A 21239-nucleotide genomic window follows, 5' to 3' on the forward strand; every position below is an offset into this window, starting at 1 on the left:
CTGAACACATGATGTGTGTTGAGGGATCAGAATCAAATCAAAGCTCTAAGTCGCGGTATCAGAAATGGCTAAACAAGACAAGGCTGTTTATCCACCAAAGTTAGGAAGAATGTATGTTAATAATCCAAAACTGAAAGAAACACTAAAACCCCCAGATTTTGTTTTTGGAGAAAAAGAAGTTTTACATAATGTTATATTCTTTGCTGATGGAAATCTACTTATTCTATAATTATGATGTTTATGCAGTGTGGTTTTATACTTCCACAGTTGTCTTTTTAATAGGCTTTAAATGAATAAAGTAGGCTTTGCCACTACAGTACAGTAAAAGCTCCTTAAACCATTATAGTCCTTAGAGAAATCTGATATAAAAAGTGGTTATGCAGTTTCTGTTTTATTTACAATATAGTTAAAGTAATTATTTCAGTTGTTGCAGTTGTATACCTTTTATAATTCCATAGCTGAAGTGAGATTTTGGATAAATAATAGCTATCTAGTGAAATGACTGAAGACGTTATTTACTTTTACAAGCTATTGATAACCTTATAATTCACAAAAGAAGCAAACGCAGAAATTAGCTTGCAAAGGGCATCAATAAAGATTTTAAATAAGTAATATGACCAGGTACAGGCTCAGTGGGTATTTCTTTGATATAATACTATTAAGGCATGTTTTCAAATGCATATGCAAAAGACTTAGTTTTTAAAATATTAATGTTATACAAATCCATGTCTGTTTTTAATTTTTAAATTTAATATAAAACTTCTTCCTTGATGCATTTCTTTGTATGTGTTTTTAATGACAAAAAAGTAATTTTGTATGTACTTGCATCATAAAAGGATTTTTCATCTTCCATTTGCCTTTTCTGAAATCACTTTGTCACCGTAACTAACCCAAACCTGATTTCTTTTCAATTGAGTAAACCTTTCCTTAGCATGAAACATATCCCGATATGATCATGGTGAAATGACTCATATTTTTAGAGATAAACCAAGATATGAATTGTCTGGCAATAACTTGCTATCAACAGTTCATGATTCTAAGAGTTATCAAACTAGAATAAGGAAAAAGTTGCTGTATTTCCCTAGCCCTGTTGATACAGCACTGGTAGATCACTGTACTCTGAAAAGCTTAAAATTACATCTGACAAATGAAAAAAAGGGAGATGTTTTATAGAGGATCCTTTATATTACTGAACTAAATTTTCCTAAAAATGAAAATGCCAGCTGTTCTTTGGGTTGCAAAGAGGGAAAAAAAAATGTAAATAGAAAAGAAATCATCAGTCATTTTTCACTTTTCCTATGGAAATTTGTTCTTAAACTAAAATTTCAATGTTTTTCCAAATACTTGTTAAAATCTTTGACTGTAGCATCTGATGAGACTAGAAATAGAATATTCACCATATTGTCTCCCTTCAAAACAAATGTAGCCGTTAAAATTTAATAGAGAAAATGTTTGTTTTTTAGAAATTTTAGGAGATGAGCATAACTGCTTTTATTTTGAACAGGTACTATTGAACAACCAAAAAAGAAATTTCTGCCTTTGAATGTCTGAATCAAAAACATAAGAGCATTATAACCTTGAAATATGGGTTTCCATCTACAATTTCTGTCAAAACTGTGGTCATCATTTCCTTCTCTGGACCATACCTTTAAAATTCCCTACTTGAAGCAAAGCAAACTGATTTTCTATTCAAAATGTGTTCAAACAGAAATCTTGACAGGAATTGCATTCTTTAGTTTGTTTCTCTGAACTTAACCAGAAAAGGTTGTAGTCCAAAGATTTATTTTCCAGGTCTCTGACAATTCAGTACGATTTTTTTTAATATTTTTTTAAAGAAACATCAAGGAGCCTTTCATGTTTAAAAATGAGTTTTAATTTGATCGTGTTACTTATAAATCTTATTTTTTAATTAATTTTATGTTTTTTTCTCTGCATTTACTGATTAGCATAAGTATAATAAGCAAGAATATAATGGTGTTTTTATAGCCTACCTCTCTTTTTCATGGCCATCAGCCTAGATAGGGTCACAGCAGTACAATCAGTAAAATCAAACCTAGGATTTCAGTTGCGCGTGGCAGGATTTTTGGAATGATACCTCTGATACTACTGTAGCACTAAGTACACCCAGACACTTGGTTTTGGCTTGTGCAAATACCAAGCTATCTCTCTTGATTTTTTTTTTTCTCTGTTATGGTTTTCTGAGAAAGATTTACCTTGTCAGGACAGAGGGACAACAAAAATACTGAAAAATACTGCACAAGTGCAGCTCCTACCAAAACACATGGATCTCCAAATATGAACACTTTTAGACAACTATTTAATACATTCTGAATAATCAAATAAAAGTTCTAATTATCTTATTTAAATATCCACGTGGATATATAGTAGTATCATTGCCATCCTGAAATGTAAATTGGTTCCATGCATCTCAACCCTCTTGTTAAGCATTAAAACTACTCCATGCATTTTCTGGCTGAGCATATATTTGACATGGCACCCTCCAGATCTCCTTATGTGTGGTCTCTTCATGTGTCCTTTTTTCCACCTTTCCAAAATCTTAGCATTACTTGTGTTTTAAAAATATTTTTTTGTCTCCTCTCAGATAAAAATTGCTTCTGTGGCCAAGGAACAACCCAGAATCTACGCAGTCTAGAAAACTTTTCCTAAAGTGTCTCTTAAGTTCCGCAGGCCTAGTAATGTTTTCACATACAACCCACTCCTGCATTCCAACCTAAAATTTCATTTGTACCACTAGAAACTTTAAATGTCCTCAAAGTTAACCTATTACATACCCTCAAATTTCGTTGTATCATAGCAAGTAATCATGTGCAAGATTACTTACTAATAAGTAGCGTTCTCTGATTATTCAAGAGGGGCAAGCATGAAATACAATTTTGATGGTGACAATTGTAGAAAAATCAGAGAAAGAGAAAAATCAGCACTGCAAAAATGAATCATAATAATTCATTGCAATATTACATCACCTGTAAAAGTCTTCTCAGGGAGGTTGATCATGAATCCTGCTTCCAAGAATAGAAGAGCTGTGGGATGAGAACATTGCAACATTCTCCTATAATATGCTCCCAGTCATCTGCTTCACATAATATAGAATCAATCTGCTCTGTTATACTAGTAAGAGGTACTATGCTTTTTTAATTTGCATTTGTATGTGGGAAAAAGTTCAGTTTTGCAGAACTGTAGGCATGAATACAGGTATTTATAAACTGCAAATAGCATACTGGACCAGGCTGATACAGGCAGTCCCTGCTCCTACAAACATTTCAGTTCAGATTCAGATGCCTTAAATTAGCCTTAGAAAATCTATTTCCTAAGCCATTAGGAAAGAAAATACTTTCTACTTCACCTCCAACCTTTATTCTTCCACATACTATAAAGTCAAAAATAAATGAATGGCAGAACTATTCAGCCAGCTATTGCCTTGCTGCCTATTGGATTTTTTTAACCTCAACAACTTCTGAAGAATAGCAAGTGAGAATCGCTAGATATTTTCATAATGAAATATATAAAAAGCAAACAAAAATCCAGGCTTTCTGAACTCTTCTTGCCCTTTTCTTTTACACTATATAAGATTTTTGCTGATTTAATTCCTCTTAGAAATAGGATACTCTATTTAATGCCATATTAAGTGCATATTAAAGTTCATTCTGCTTGATCATAGGCTGAATACTGAAAACAGTTCATGCACAGCACAGATAATGTTCTACGCTGAAAAGGAGAACCCTTTAACGCCCTGCTCATCCAAACAAAAGCAAAGAGTAGAGCCTTTGAATAAAACTGAATTTATCGATTCCTTGAAAAGCCAAGAGACATATACTAGAAACTACTTGAGAACCCATTCTTGGATTTTAGATAGTACTATCTTTCTTCTTAAGTGGTGGAGAGAAATGTTGGCAGAGGATATTCTACTAGCAGATGGTACTGAAGTTGGAATTAAATACTGCAACACTATCCCATTTGGACACCATTCAAGAATGAATGCTTTCACACAAGAAATGACTTGGTAAGCCAGGACTTCTCAGGCTGGAAAAGAGATGACTGAGTGGGAATGTGATAGAAGTTCAAAGGTACAAATAGAAACTAGTAATCTAATTTCTTTTCTAACAAAATAATATAAAAATAATAAAGCCCCCCCCAAAAAACAAAAATCCCAACCCAAGCAAAATTAATCCAAACCAACAAAAAACAAACAAACAAACAAACAAACAAACAAACAAAGAGGGTATCAAAAGAAGATGGTAGGCATGGTGTTTGACATTAAAAATTAGCATTTAGGTGAAGCTTACTAAACACAAAACAGGCACATTTAGCTCTGGAAGTCTGGAAAGATGTAAATTCTGTCATGGCTCAAGGTGAGAAAAAGAATAGATTTTTCAGAAAATAAGGCACTTAGGGGAACATCAATAAAATCACCTCAACTGAATATTCTGTAATCATGCTTAGAAATGCCATATTGAGAAAACTGCAGTTCAAGAAAGCTATTTTATGTTTGAATTACTAATGTCAAGCAGTATTTTTGTGTCAAAGCTCTCTAACTTTAGATTTGTTTAATTCTATTGCTGATTCTGACTGCTTATATTAAATTAGGCTCAGATCAAAAGTGGTATGCACCTTATCAATGTATGGTCTGTTACCGTTATTCACCAATTGCAAGGAAAATGATCACACTATACATACTGACCCTATTTATCATTTAAATGAAGGCTTTTCATAATAATTTCTCATCATTTCTTGAGATTAAGTATTTTTTCCATTCTCACATTATATGTTCTTTGAAGTTAGTTTGCACATTTTTGCATGTCAAAATTTTTGCTTTATCTGAATTATTCTGTACTCTTACCCTGAATAATTATGAACTGATTAAACTCTACTGGAACTTATATCTAAACATTAGAAGCCTGAAAATAATAATGGTGCTCTTCTATTGTATTTAGAAAGAAATGAAGGCAATTCCAGTAACCTTTGAAAACCACATTTTGAAGAAATTATACTGCTGCAAATTCTTATTTGCTACAAATTTGAGATGTGTTTTGAGTAGGTTTGAGTCCTGAATTTTGTTTGACTTTGCATTAATTTATTTTCTTAAATTGCAAAAGTAAACTTCTTTGAAGAACCTGTGAATAAAAACACTTTCACTACTAGTTCTTCTGTGATGTAGGTGATGGAAGTAAAACTATAGTTTACTTCCCTATTGTCTTTACTCCCTGAACTGGCAGGTCAGTAAGATCAAGATTTTCCACAAATACAGAAATGCAATTCCATTTTGTTAATAGCACTCAAACTGCCTCTTGCTGAGGAACACAAGAGTAAATTCTTAAAACTCCATCAGGTTAATTTTTGTGTCTGAACAGAATTTGGCTATGTGTTGAATAAAATAGTGTCTTTGGGCCATGAGACAAATGTATGTCTTTTTCTATAGAATTCCACTGCCATGTTTCTAAAGCTGTTCAGTTTTCACTGAAGTTTACAAGGTGCAGATGAAAATGAAGATAAATTAATCCTAGAAACTCTCATGAAATAAGTTCTGAGATAAAGGAAAAGTATTAATTAAATAACTATTAAGTAACTATTAACTAAAACTCTAAAATTGTTAACTATACTTAATGAAATATTTATTCAATATAATCATAGGAAAACTTACATTACACATTTCCTACCACATGTGCAATGTTTAATTTAGTGTACTTTGTTGTAAACTATGGCAATGCTGAAGCAGCTTAACATTATGAAAATTGATTTATTTCAAGATCAGACAATTTATATAGAATCTAACCTTGCTATGCAGGTAAAAGTACTTGCCCTTGGCTATTACTTAATCTGACCACAGAAACAGTAAATGCTTTATAAGTGTCAGCTCATGGCTAAATCAATGTTTATGCATTGATACCTTTGAATAGCAAACACTTGCTGCCTGCAAGCTAAACAATGTTTTTATCTGTTTGCCTATTTCTGGTCCTTCAAGCACAGCACAGGGTGTTGCAAATCGCATTTAGTAACAATTATTTGCTGGAATTTCATGAAGAGGAAAGTAGCATGATTAATGAAAAGTGACACACAGAGATTACTTCGCTATGCCAGTCTCCTTGGTGAATGGGCAACTCTGCTGAACTGAAGCCTGACCTTTGTTACTTTTAACGAGGTCATGGGGAATGCTAAATGCTTGAAAGATTAGCCACTACAAATGCTCCAGTATTACTTAATGATGCTGCCACTAATGAACTGCAGATAACCAGTTAAATATAATGATACAGTTTTCATCTTTGAAACAAAGGTTGAAAAAACCCCTCACCCCACAACCCCCCAAAAAAAGTTTTCTGTCAAGGTGTTAAAAAGCAACTTCGGAACTCTTATTAGAGCATGTTTTCTTCACACATAGGTAATTAAGAGTCTAAATGTGAATAAGCCGAAGAGCCCACATTTTAAGGAATTTTGTACCCAACTGACCATGGATAATTATTCAGTGACTTAATGTTTACATCTCATTTATATCACAAAATAGCAGAGGGACTCAACGTCCTGTATTTTGCTGTAAAATTTTGCGGTGTTGTTATATGCTCTGAAGTTTTCAGGGTAACTTTATTGCCACTGAACTGGCATCAGAACCACTTGTAGCAAAATCATGCAAATGTGAGCTAAGCCTCGAGGTAAATACCTATAACATGAAACCACTATCAGAGTTAAACATATTCTCTATTACAGTATTGACGTATATTAGCTACCCATTATTGTAAGTAAAAGTGACTAAGTGAAACTGAGAATGGAAGCTTGAAATCAGATCTTGAAGTTACATTTGACTGAAAACATATCAACACAGACATGAGGAAAAATAAAACAAAAAAAGTTTCAAGACTATTCATAATTGCTTTCACACCCATCAATGCATCTTTGTTCCCTGTGGGAAATATATTTGATCATTTAATCAGGCAGAGATACCATCACCTTTCTTAGATCGACAAAATAAGTCTTCTGCCATGAATTTTAATTAAAAATAAGCTGTGAAGATGTAACATTAGAAATGGAAGAATGTAAAGTATCTGAATAGCCATTTTCAACAGAACCCTATTTGCTGTAAAGGTGCATAAAAGCTTTAGGGATTGTTCTACCAGAATCCATATAAATTTATGCGGCAGACTGCAGATTCACTGAAGTTCTGCACACTGTGCACAAAATGCAGGACAAAACTGAGTCCAAACACTGTGTCCAATAAAAGTCCCCGCAATACAGAAACCCACCTTATGGTCAAGGGACCTTAAGGTACAATTACCTGATTTGTACTGATTCCTCTCTACTTCTTAAGAGGAAACAACCCTGCCATTATCCCCTGCCATTATCTGCAATGTCTCCACAAATTAGTAAGGTGGGAGTAGGGGTGACACGGATTTCAAGCCAATATTTACAGTGTCAGTAATTAACTAGCATACATGAAAGTCACAGACCCGAGGCTGTATCACTGGTCCCACACCAGACAGAGCCAAAGAACTTATTTCCATTAATTGCTACAACTACCTCAAAAGAGGTTGTGGCAAGGCAGAGGTTGGCATCTTCTCTCAGGCAACTAGTGATAGGACAAGGGGAAATGGTCTCAAGTTGAGCTAGGGACGGTTCAGATTGGATATTAGGAAAAATTTCTTCACTGAAAGAGTGGTTAAGTATTGGGACAGGCTGCTGAGGGAAGTGGTGAAGCCACCATCCTTGGAAGTATTTGAAAAATGAGTGGATGTGGCACTTTGCAATGTGGTTTAGGGGGCATAGTGGTATTAGGTCAAATGCTGGACTTGATGATCTTGGATGTATTTTACAACCTTAATGATTCTATGATTCCACTATTCAAGGATAAGAGATGGAGCTATTCAGAAGAACAATTTTGTGCTGTAAGGTCTGGCTTCTCTCTGCTTTCAGCACCAGAGAAAAGTACTGAAAGTAGATATTATGGTTTGTTGGTAGGAAGATCACATTGTAATTATCTTTCCTAGCAGAAAACAATGTAAGGCTTTGAACATGCTAAGTTCAGAGTTTGCTCTGCATCCGTTCAGTGTTTAGTGTTGCATTGGCAGATAAATTGAGACAATATTACACGGAGTTAAAAAAAAGGCAAGACAGAACATGCAGAATTAGAAACATTACATATAGCAAGAGGGTAATTTTTTTTGTCCATGAGGTCTCAAAACTAGGATATTAAGTAACAAAATATTTAAGTAACAAAATATTACTTTTATTTTTGTACAGAAATTTTTATATCTTTTCATAAGCACTAAATTTACTGTAAATGTGAGAAAATATTCTTTTATTAACCTGTCAAGTCAAATGGTTATATGGGACTTCTATTTAACAAAACAATTAAAATATAAAACAGAAGACTTACAAATTGTTGCAAAATGTCTGCAGAAATGCATTAGCAAAGGTTGCACATCAAGATTCCAAGGTTTTTACTAATTTACTAGCTTAAAAGTAGATCTACTCTATAAAATTTCATCTAGAGTTATCTGTCTTGTAGGAAAAAAAAATTGGAATGATTTACCCAAACCTTGATGTGGGTGCAGGGTTTAGAGAAGTAAGAAAGCATGAAATCCTTGCACTTCCCAGCTTAAAGCAGACAGGAACCCAGGTCTCAGAAAAGTAGGCAGAGCCTGATTTTATGTTTTCCTGCACCAGCACAGGAGAACCGCTACATGGGGTTCTCATAATTTGCCTTTCTACAGGCCTGCAGCAATTCATTCAAGTTTCAGGGAAAGTTTTGGTCTTTGAATTGTAATTCAAATGGAGAGAAACAGTTCTTGGGGCTCTTATCTCTTGAAGTCCTTTATGTTCAGAATGTGCCTAAAATTAAAGTTATAAAGCTGTGGAGTTCAAGCTACCTGATTTTTTGAACTTTAGTTTGTGAATGTACATCTAGGTTCTCTCTTTTCCAGTAACTCAAGTCTATGTTTAGTTGGAAAAAAAATCACAACAAATACCTGGTTTATTTCATACTTGCATGTATTAGCATTTTGTATCACACAGGCAAAATTATTGAATCTCTTCTCTTTTAATTTAAAACCTACTAAAAAAAGCCCCAAAACCAGATTAATAGAAATATCGATAATGAGAGAACAAGGACACATATTATTGTAGTTTGCTGTTACTTTCAGTTAATAACTATTATAAACTTTAAGTCAAAACCTGATAAATGGGATATTTCATCCTAAATATGTCTTTTAAAATGTACGAGAATATTTTTAAGCAAATTATAATGGTAACAGCTTTGGAAGTTTAAGATTACTGATTGCTATTGGAAGTCTATTTAGAAATACCTTTTTACTTACTGAAATGTTGCAGTGGAAAAACATGATCAATAATAAAAACTAACTGTGTATAACAAACATTTATTCAACAATTACTCTTTTTGGGGACTGCCTGAATACTTTTGTTTGAGAAAATTTTACATTGTTGATTATAACTGTGATATCTTACCTCTTAATACATTTTACAATTTGCACATAATGGTTCCAAAGGAACTTGTAAATGACAGTAAATCATAAAATTCATTTTGCTTTGCATCAGTTCATTCATCCACGTGCCAACTAATCACCTCATTTCAAAATTCAATAAGCCTAAATACCTGGATTTATGATGCTTTGTCAAAATTAACAAGGGAATATCAACAATGTAGAATTAGAAGTCTATTGCAACTTAAAGACAAGCACCTAGTTGAAAACAATTAAAAAGACTCTGCAGCAATAATTACATCCACAGTGTATGCAAATAAAATAAATTAAAACTGATTTTATTTCTGCTTTGGGAGATTGCAGGAAACACTAAAAAGCTTTAATTTAGTCACTTAAAACAATGAAGTTGTTTGGAAGTAAAACTTTCAACAGAATGAATTGAGCTTGGAGTACTAAATATGTTGAATTGCCTATAAAATGTGCATGTAAAAGTATTTTTAAAAGTAGTCTGTTCCTCTGTATTATTCCATAGCTGCAATGGATCAGAAGGCTTTTATTCTGATAGACAACATTTTTCTTAAAATTTACTTTCGGTAACAATATCTATCTCTAAGGAGCTTAATCATTCTATTATTATATCAAAATGAAAAAAATAAAAGTGCAACTAATACTTTAAAAAGATATTAACAGTAGCATTTATGAAACGCGTTGTCTTTATTAAGACTCAACAGTCTAGAATCCATTGTTTATACACGAATTACCTGCCACATAAGTATTGGTATTTATTTAAGATGCCACTGTAGGCATTCTACATCTCAGTTAGAAGTTCTAAGAAGTTTTGGAGACTTGCATTTATGTTTAGTATTAAAAAGGAGCTTCAGTTTTATTTGTGGAAATAATGGTGTCAAAGCCAAATATTTTCTTCAATAATTTTTGCATCTGTTTTTCAGATTCTATATTGCAATGATTGGATTTAGGATGTTACTATCTTTAGGCAAAACTGCAGGCAAAGGAAAGAAATGTGTTATTAAAAGTGTATAGCTTTTATGGAATAAGCATAAGTAAAAAGAATGAGCAGGTGATATAATTCATTTTGAAAGGATTTAAAAACTACAAAATTGCTACAGTTAAACAGAAGGTCGACAGACTTCTGTTGCTTCTTCAATTAAGTTCATATGTAAAACTGCTAATGGTAAAAAGACACTATGCTATGCTGAATATTTTATCTCTTATTCCTATAACTCTCAATCCATAAAAGGCTGTTTTTTTATACAGCACATGAAACACAAGATTTAGTACCTTTTTGGTGACTCATGTTTGTGATGTTCTACGATTTATTGGCAAATTATTTCCTTTCTCTTTTAAAGGTATTTCGTCTTTTTCTGATTAATGTCTCTGAATCTGAATGAGCAATATTTTTTTAAATGAGTATGTATGTAGCCAAATATACCCATACATGTTATCAAAGTATTCTTAGAAATACGATTAGCAGTTTAAAACCTTGCATACAGTTAGAATCGCAACTTCCTCTTTCCCTTACTGAATGTGATTTTTTTCTTACCAGCTATAAGCAATGCCATTTTTTCCTAAAATCCCGTCCAGTCCAATCCTCAAAATAATACAAACTGAATTTTTAGTGCAAGAAAAGATATGCAAAAATCTAAGTTGGTACCTCTACATAAGCAGATATAGGCAAGAAATGGAGACATCTTTTGATACTTTTAAAATCAAACCTTCTGTCCTATGTATGAAAGAAAAAAAAAGGTATATTTTAATCTTTTCGATCATTCTTGATGATGAAAAATATAATCTATATTCCTTTGGTGCAATGGGTGAAAACTGGTATTTAAGCAACAGAAATAGTGAAATGACTGTTCAATAATTCCATATTATCTTGAAAAGACAATATCATTCTTTCCATATTTTAATTCAAATCAAGCACAAATATAGTTTCTAAAAGCATAATCATGAACATTCTCAAAACCACTGTACTCTGCCCATGTCTTCATGAATGTGTATAAATACTAATATAAATAATAATTATTAAAAAAAATCTGAAGTCCTAAATTCCAAGTAGGTATGCCGAAAGTTCTGTCTCCTACAATAAAAGAATTATGCACTTTGTCTTTAAACTGAAGGACTGAGGTTGGTGATCTGATTGAGGTGTGCTTATTTCCAGTGGTGAAGCAATGCCATAAAAACCATAACTTGACTTGTAAATATTCACTGGAACAAAAAATGCATTTTTTCTTTAAAAAAAATTGAAGCCGTTATACTATCATCAAGAGATGGTAAAGCTGGAACACCTTTTGTTCTACATGAACCTCTCAGTGCATTCTCAGTGCAAATTTCAGTTTCTGAGCATAATGTTAGGACATTTTATACTAGAAAATGCATGTAATTAAGAAAAGGCTAGCAACATAAACAATGTGTGCACAGGAACGGCAGCATTCTTACTTTATTGTTCAAAGGCAGCTTGCTCTACCACACAGCTGGACTTACTCTACTATGGTCGTTGAGCCATTGATGGAGAGAGGCCAAGAAGGATTCAGGGCTGTGAAAAGGAGAAGTGGCTTGGAAACAGAAATGATAATCCTTGTGTTTTTCAAAAACTGTCCAGTAACTTCGTTCTCCTGTGATCTCCCGCTCAGTGGCTGATGACATGCTTTTAAATCCCGAGTGCTGCAGTTTCTCCTGACTGCACACATGCACACATTGTCACAGGTCCCTCCTTCAGAAAAAGAAGTGTTATCCTATTGTTCATTTTACAACAGGAAATGTTGAAGTCAAGATGCTCAGTGGATCAGGGTGACATTTATGGGTCAAGATGCACATTCAAACGCAGGCTGATTTTCACAGCAGGGATGTGAGACACAATGACACCTATAAGCAAACCTCTAAGCACTGGTTCTGAACAAGCACTTTTTTTCCCTTTTTTTTTTTTTAGTTTGCCACTGGATACAGCATATCAGTTGGTTTCTCTGAGGAGAAAATAATTTCACTTTGGAAGATTTCAGCAACATGAAAAGAGAAAAGAAGGTTTTGGATGTCTATCATCTGCTTGAAAAAAAGTCCTGAAATTTTGTTTGCACTGATAAGACAAGCTGCACTGAAGAGTCGGACACTTTGTGACCCAGTTTGTGAGTTCTCTGCCAATTGTCTGTTAAGCCTGTGTCTTGCTGCTTGGTCCTTTCCACAGGATGAATTTATCTGATCTCTTCATGGTTGTAATAGCAGATGGACTACTGGTGATGGTCTTGGTAAAAGTCTTGGGCCTTAACTAGTACAGCCTTTTTGAAATCAAGGGGCCAGAAAACAGGGGCAAATAGTAGCCTTGAAATTTTTTTTTTTTTTTTTTTAATTCAAAAGATTTCTGTGGGAATTTTCGGAAAAGATTAAAATCTTGGTAGTGAAGGAGAAAAAGGTCTCTACTTTCACTTTTGATAAATCTTTTGAATGGGGTGTTTTCTCTATTAAAAAGTGATGTATTGAACACACATTAATTTATAATCATATAAAGTAAGTTATTAGCAGGTGGAACTGATTTAGGAAATTCTTGTATCTTTATCCTATTGGGAACATAACTTGTATTTAACTCATCTCACATTAGGACTAGTGTCCCTCAAACCAATTTTGGAATCAAAGGCTTTCACTTGCCTAACTGAGGGACCTACTTTTCAGAAGTCCTGTAAGAAATGAGTAGCTTAATTTTCTCACTGGCTTTCTGTAACGCTGGACACTTTCAACAACTGCTAGATGCTTAAACTTTTCTAAAATTTATAATATTTTACCTGTAAGCTATACAATAAATAAAAAACCCTTATGAATTTTACTTTTATATTAAATTAATATCTTCTTTTTTCCTACTACATATTATTTTTTTAATTCTCATATATTTGGCTTATTTTTTGCTGATAAAGAAGCATGAGTCTGAGCAGCTATTTTCTAACTAATACTTTATAGCTTTTGATAATATGATGTTTTCTATATCTTTTTTTATTTGATTTTCTAAAGTCACAATTTTTCTTTGAAAATATCAAAATCTATGCAGGTAATCATTCTGTAAGCATTGCACATTTTGTCATCAGTACTGAAACCATATCTGGTTTTAGGTTCACTAATCAAGGAATATGCAGGGAAATAAACCTCATTTTTACAAGTAACTGAATGTGGAATATGGTAGCCTTTTCTAAAAGACATGAATGTAATCTTTATTACTTTCAGGAAAAACAGTGTAGGAAAGAAAAAAATGACACAAAACCCCCTCAAAACTCACAGAAAATATGATTTATAACTTTGTTGCAAGGATACATCACAATACTAGTTCTACATGCTCTATTATTTTTCCTCATGACATGGAGATGTTAATTAATAAGAAACTCAAAAGAGGATTTCATCTTGAGTGCGTGATATAATTATTTTCCCTTCAGAAAGCTTACAGAATGTGTCAACTCTCTTTTTAGAAAAATTGCACCAGGAAATAAAGGATAATTATGTTGGTAGCATACTTCTTTTTCTTTCAGGTCAAGCAAGATGTCATGTGGGAGTTATTGTCAAACAAATTGCATGATGAATTAGATGACGTAGTATGTATGAACTCTAAAGAATCTTCCACATTGTAAAAAGTCCATCACTGCTTTAATTGTATGTAAACTGGAAAGAGGGAGAAAAACATTCTTTGTATACACACTTACTTCAGTAAAAATGCGTCGTGTGGCACTGTCAAGTTCATGGACTTCATGGGAACACTTTTGGCAGTACAGCGCTGGTCATTTGGAGCTGGACTGCCAACATTTCTGCATAAGCTTACTGGTATTTGAGTAATTTCACCACTTGGCATCGACTAAGTTCAAAAGCCTGTTTCTAACAGTAGACTTTATTGTACTGGGGCTGCACAGAATAGCAAAACTAGTTCACCCTCATGCAGCAAAGGGCAGAGTGACTCAGAAGAATATGCAAAGTGATTCTACTTGGTTGATTTTCATTTTTCTCCAAAACAAAAACTCTCAATCACTAAAATGTCATGACAAGTCAGACAAATGGTAGCAAGTCCCTCGAAACTATATTTTAAAAGTTAAACCTCATCTGAGAAAGGCCCACTAACAGATGGGGAAATGTTTACAGGATTCGGGTTGTGCTTCATATAATCTGCTCAACCTACCCCTCCAAAAAAAAAGAAACTAAATATTCTGTAGAAAACAATTGAATTTATAAAAAAATAGTAAATTAAAAAAAAATTAAATTAATGTTGGTGGTATGGTCATAATGAGCTAAAAATCTCATCCTCATAGATACATTTCATCTCTCATACACTGATGTTGGAGGGTGAACTTTCACAATTTTGTGAACATCAACATTTGTTCCATCAACCTTTTTGTTTGTCTGTTGTTTTTTTTTTTAATAGTAGATGTGTTTAATAATAAAGTATTAATCCTTTTCATAGAGTTTAAAAGTGAACAGACTTGTTTGGTATACTTCCTGACAAAGTAAATGATTTTCCAAACCTGCCACTAGTTGTCTTTTGTTGTATTGATTGTATCTGGTCTGGAGGGATGCTAATAGAATTATTTCTATGAGAGATAATAATTGGAAAAGGTTTTGGTTTTAGTAAACACATTTATATGTTATTTTTTTCCTGTAGTCTGAAAGTTCCAAAGAGTATCTCTTGGTAGCATCTTTATTTGTAGGGACTGATAGATTAGAGAGAAGTTCAGGGAGAACCAAGCCTGTGAGGTTACACCATTACAGAATAGACTGCACTGGACTAGCACATCTACTTGTTTTTGATTTCTTCAAGCCAAAATTCTTCAGACATGTCCTGGAACAAATATGTAGACTCACCAGAGGATGCAGATACACAGCTTTTATTGCCTAGCTCCTATGACAGATTCAAAAAGCTCAGTACTGAGGGAATATTAGCCACCCTCTTGAGCAAAGAGAGGAGGAGATAAGGAGAAACCTCAGAGCCACCTGAGTGTGGTGGAAATCAAGACAGGCTTCTTTGCCTGATCTGAGGTATGGTGGGCATGTTTGTCATACAAGATCCAAATCTTAAGCAAGAGATCCACCAGAGAATGCAGCAAGATGGAAAGTGTCAAGAGGCAACAGCAGCATGGCTACATTCCCAAGACGGGTGGGAGCAACATAGCCAGGCCATCACCTCACCCAACAGCATGGTCCCACAGCTGGAAACAGGTGGCCAGGGCACTCAGCTGCTGGCTGCAGAGCCAGAAACATTGCCAAGGCAGAAAAATAAGCCATGTCCAAGTCTGGTGTAGGAAATAGAAGTGCCTGGGGACATGATGAGGGGCAGGCTGGTCTATGCGACCATTGGGGCAGGAACAAGGGCCCTGTCTGGGCCAAAAAGGCAACCTGTGCCTATGAGCAGGGATAGTAAGACTGGTTAGTACCTACAGACCTCTGACAGAAAGTTGTTTTTAAAAGTAAAAAAAGAGTTTAGAGTGCCATTTGATACAATTTCTTTGTTACAGCAGCGACCCAGGAGAGTGGGTATCTTAATACTACACTTTCCTCTCCTAAGGTTATCAAAACAAGAAAAAAAGCAATACCTCCTTCTCCTGGAAAAGTAAGGGCTATGAGCGTGTGAGTGTGATTCTGAGGCACTAGCGTTCAATAAGTACGAACCATCAGATTTGCAGTTCTGTATGTTCCTTTCCAAAGTTTTTGGATTTTTTTTCTTTTTTTTTTTTTTTAAATAGTCAGAGAGTTTTAGAACCAGACTGAGGTGCCTAACAATTTCTAGTGTTACCAGATATATGTAGCAGGAAAGGGAATAAACTTGGCAAGTTTAGGCTCAGCAGTAGGGCTGAGGCAGACGCAAATGCTGAATCAAGCCCCAAACCCACGAGTAGAAGGAAATGAAAGTGAGAGAAAATGACACTACCAATTAGCACAAGAAGAGTTTCAGAAGCAAGAGGTGTAGGAAAAAGTTGGGGTGACCAGCAGATTCTTATTCCACATTTTCCCCGTGATGACTCCCTCCCTCATTTTCCCTGTGATGACTCCCTCCCTCATTAGAGCACTAATGTTCTGGAAGAAAGGAGATGGACATGCAGATGGCAAACTGTGTGCTACCTCACACGGTAATCTCTTGTGGGCATTGCTAACAAACAGGTGGTATCTCCTTGCACCCAGTTCATTTTGATGACCTGCCATATTGCTGTTACCAGCAGACCATTGCATACCAACTGTGATAAACAGCGTATTGTGTGACTCTGTGTATTTCTGGTTTAGGCCACACAAGCCTACAAGCAGTAACAAGATACCTTTTCTCTCCCTTATCCCTCTTCTTGTACCACCCGCACCCAACTCCCACCTCCAATTTCTGCTTCGTACAGTGCTGTGTGAACTGAAAATGCTTGGAAATATAATAACCATATAACCTTCTGATCTGGATAACAAGCACAGCACCTGGGAAATTAAATGGCTTGTATAACACTACACAAAGCAAAGGCAGTGGGTTGCTTCAGAAAGACTAAAATGAGCACCCTCAATATCTACAGTCAAAATATTAATATTTACAGAAGTTACCAAAATATTTTGGTTTTATCCTATTCTGATTATCCCTTTAGTCTCTGATTTATACATAACTAGTATGTTACCCCAAACTTACATGTTTTATTTTCCTACCAGTTTTGCAAAAAGCTTTGCTTGTTACACTAGAAATCTGTATTACCAGTCAATACAAATTATTGTACAAACTATTACCTTTTCTTGCTGCACACTTCAGACAAAAGTGTGCCTAACTCCTGGCACAATATCTTGGTATCTTCTCTGTCAGATAAGGAAAGTCCAGACAAGAGCTCTGGGATACATTTTTTTGTGAAAGGTCTGTCTTCCAAGAACTGCTAAGAAAGGACACGGGAGAGCTCAGAAAGTTTCATCTATACACAAAAGGTATTTGAACTCTGACAGAACTGTGGCTCCTTAATCTAAGACTTATAGGGAATTTACAAAGAGCACATTCCCTTCAGGACATGCTTGTAATTCCCATTATCATCAATGGGGGTTATAAGCAAGTCGTAACAAAGAACAAACCCTTGTGTGTTAGTGCTGCCCCTGTTTAACAGTGTCTAAATCGATAAAAATGATTTGACAGTTTTACTTTAAATATATTCTGACTCATTTGAAATTCACTTTGCACTTAACTTATGAAAGAGTACATTTTAATCCTCCTAACGAAAGGATACAAAACTGCCATTGGATCCCGAGCCAAAACTCACAAAGTCAACAGGAAACTTTCACTCAACTTAGAAAACTTTGTATTGGTACCTTAACAAATAGCACACAGTTCATCATCACTAAAAAGATTGCAATGCTATTCTGATGCTTAACCATGTAAAACAGAGCTGCTGCTTTAAAAGGAAAGCTTCTGTATACCTTGTTCCAGACTTCAGAAAACATAGCTAACAATATACAGCACAGAGAAGCTTAAAAATGAATGTATAAAGACCTTTGTATAGGGAATGTGGAATTTTATTAGTGATATAAGTAATTTTCCAAACTGTCCTGGAAAAGATGAGACACAGAGGAATGTGTTCACACACGAAATTAGAAAGTTATAACAGATTTACCACATAAAGGTTCTTCTGCTGTCTCATGTGGAAATCACTGCTATTACAGGCAGCACTGCAGCTAAAATATTCTTAGTAGGATTTTTCCCAAGAAAACATGAACAGAGAACTCCCAAATGATTTCCTATCTGAGTTTAGTCACAGTGTAATACAAGGCAGGTTTCCATTAAACCTGCATAAAAATGTACACAAATTCTGTACAGATGTATTTCTAACTAGACACCTTGACATCATCTGGAATACAAGTAGGATCTCTGAAGTTTCAGCAGTAATCAGACTTCTGTTCAAGCACTTATGTTTTCTATTATTATTTAATCTTTCACACCAATTTTTAAAAGAAAATTATTATAACACTGAAGTTCACAGGCTGGAAAAGGGAAGTTAATACTGTTCTTTTAAAAAGCAGTTACCAGTCTGTGCCCTCAAAACGCAGTTTTTGATTCAATTCAGTTTAAGTAATTGCTTCATTTCTTTAAAATTATTTTATTCTGAAAATTTCTTTTCATAGAGAACATCATCCACAGATGTTGGGAGATCACTGTCTATAAATTATATACTACATAAATAGTAGTGTATAATAGCTCTACTTGAATAGATATGTATTATTTATAGTGTCACAGGTGAAGTACTAAAAGAAATTATATAGTCTGCCAAGAATCTTATTGTAAAAATAACTTGTCTGAAATGCTGAACATATGTAGTATTGGCCTTTTTCTTTTTCCTGTGCTATTTGGATATTTTTAATTGTAATAAAATATTTCAAAATAAACACAACATTAGTACTTCTCATTCACCCTAGGGCAGCTCTGGCATGAATTTCTCATTTATGTTCTTTGCTCTATTTACATTATACACAATGGAGCTAGTCCTGATCTCATTTATGCTACCTTTTAAACTGGTGGAACTTCCTGAGCAGTGTAGAAACCACTGATCTACACCAGATGACACACAGACAAATGAGGCATAGCTTTTCTGTACTGGCCTCTGTGTTGTGTTCCTATTTCTAAATCTGTGCTGAATGCTGAAGTAGCAGTTGCAGTATTTAATGCTCTAAAAGGAACTCTGATCAATACCTTTGCCCTATATTTCTGCTGAAAATCATACTAGAGTGGTAACAAAGCAAGGCATTTTCTCTAGTATTCCTGGTATTTCACAGAAAGAAAATGTATCCTGATTAATTTATCTCTAATTACACAAATACTTTCAACAGTTGTCTTTGTTTGTGACAAGAACAACAGGATCAATCAATTAAAAATGGGACTAGAGTACCCGCTTCTTAAATTACATTATAGAACTCTTTCCTGTTCAGATGGATTAATGTATCAGTATCACTTTGTAGTTTGGGGCACCAATAATCTTGAACTATCAGGAAAGCAAATATAGCAACAATTTGGTTGCTTTATTCAGTTGTTGCCACCATGCAGAAACTAAAAGATAAAACTTAGGCACATGCCCCCCAACCTATTTATGTAGGCTTATTAAATATGCTTGCTCATTAATTAGAAGTGTACAATCCTTCATTCATGAAAAGAGTATAAATCTCTAAATTCAATCAATTTACTGGGAAATGGAACACACAGATATTAGCTCTTAGTAAGAAAGCTTTCAGTTTTCAACATATTTTATAGCTAAACAGATTTATTATTATTATTATTATTATTATTATTATTATTATTATTATTAACAAACTACATTTCTTGTTTCTACACCCTTAAAAATTAAAGAGCTCAAAGTCTGTTAGGGTGATCTGCAGGCATCTCTCCAAGTTTTTGGCACATTTCTGTAAGTGAGCAAAACGATGGAAATCATCCCATGCAGAACTTGATGTACACACCTGGAGGCTTCCAGATCTGCCACCTTCAGTGTTCACCCAATCACTTACCTGGTATTTAAATTTAAAAATGTGCTATTCATTCAAGGTGCCTTATTCTGGATGCCAACTGCACCAGATATTTGTAGATATTTGGTAGTTTTCTAGCTCAGTTTTCAGAGTCTAATCTCAATATTTGAGAAAGCATTTTCTGAAGCACATATATAATTATACTGTTTGAAGAACTGACTAATGCACTATATTCTTTGAGGATTTTTGTTATGATGTCTTCTAAGCTGGTTACATAGGTAAGATCATTAAGATCTTTGGCAAGTGTAGGAAAGACAACATTTTGCTGCATTCGTGTCAGTGAAATGAGGGTTTTGCTATACACTTACTTTCTGACTATTGAACCCAATTCAGCACTTTATTATCACTCCAGTTGAACCCTTATGCACAATCTAGGAAGAAAATTAATGCAGAATACCCATGTAACACCCACTATAACAACAGCTTCAAAAATTAATAAAGTGAGAATCCAGTTTTCTTATTCTGGAATAATCTCCATTTTTGTAAGAGATAATAAATAGTAAAATGATTACGTATGCAATATTGACTTTACTGTTGCTGAAAAGTACTGCCTCTCTTCTGAAATTTCATGTAGTTGCTATGAAGAAACCATCACACTTTAAACTTTAAACAGCATGAGGCATGTGACAGACTTTTATCTGCTTTTGCAGAATACGTTTTATGGGATTAAAATAATTCAAAGATTGGACTAGATCCATATACCATTCCACTGAATAACACCAGCCCATCAATCTTTATGAGAGGAGGACACGGGTTTAAAATGTCTGAGGGGAAAAAAAAAAGGCAAATCTAATCCCTCCATCTTGGACAACACTGGTTATGCTTCAGGGATTTTTCATTTCTAGTAGAGCTATCACATAAGCTGATGAGACAACAGGACCAAATCACATTGCAGTTAGCACAATCAAATCAATTAGTTACACTCTCTTTCAGAGATCTACTATTCTAAACCAAAGCTTTCTGCACTTGTATTAGCAAAGAGTTAAAGAGGGCAGCAGTGTGCGTTGAATATAAGAGAAGATCTTTGCTTGGATCTGTCTTCTATAGGTTGTCTGATAGCCATATTTTCCTGGTTTCAGCTGGGATAGAGTTAGTTTTCTTCCTGGTAGCTGGTACGGTGATGTGGTTTGGGTTTAGAATGGAAATAATATTGATAATGCATAGATGTTTTAGTTGTTGCTAAGCAGTGTGTACACTAAGCCATGGACTTTTCAGCTTCCCACCATACCCCACCAACAAGGAGCCTGGGGGGGTGGAGAGGCACAAGAAGTGGGGAGGAGACACAGCTGGGACAGCTGGGAC

The 21239-nt window shown here is 34.5% G+C and overlaps 1 protein-coding gene across 6 annotated transcripts in view; it reads right to left on the bottom strand.

The window, feature by feature from the left end:
• The window catches only part of TENM3 (teneurin transmembrane protein 3), a 1265035-nt gene that overhangs the window by 625794 nt on the left and 618002 nt on the right, over positions 1–21239 (bottom strand). The window lies entirely within an intron of this gene.

This window comes from Pipra filicauda, unplaced genomic scaffold (assembly GCF_003945595.2).
Source record: "Pipra filicauda isolate LSUMZ 115617 unplaced genomic scaffold, ASM394559v2 scaffold67_size6003252_pilon, whole genome shotgun sequence".
NCBI classification, from domain to species: domain Eukaryota; kingdom Metazoa; phylum Chordata; class Aves; order Passeriformes; family Pipridae; genus Pipra; species Pipra filicauda.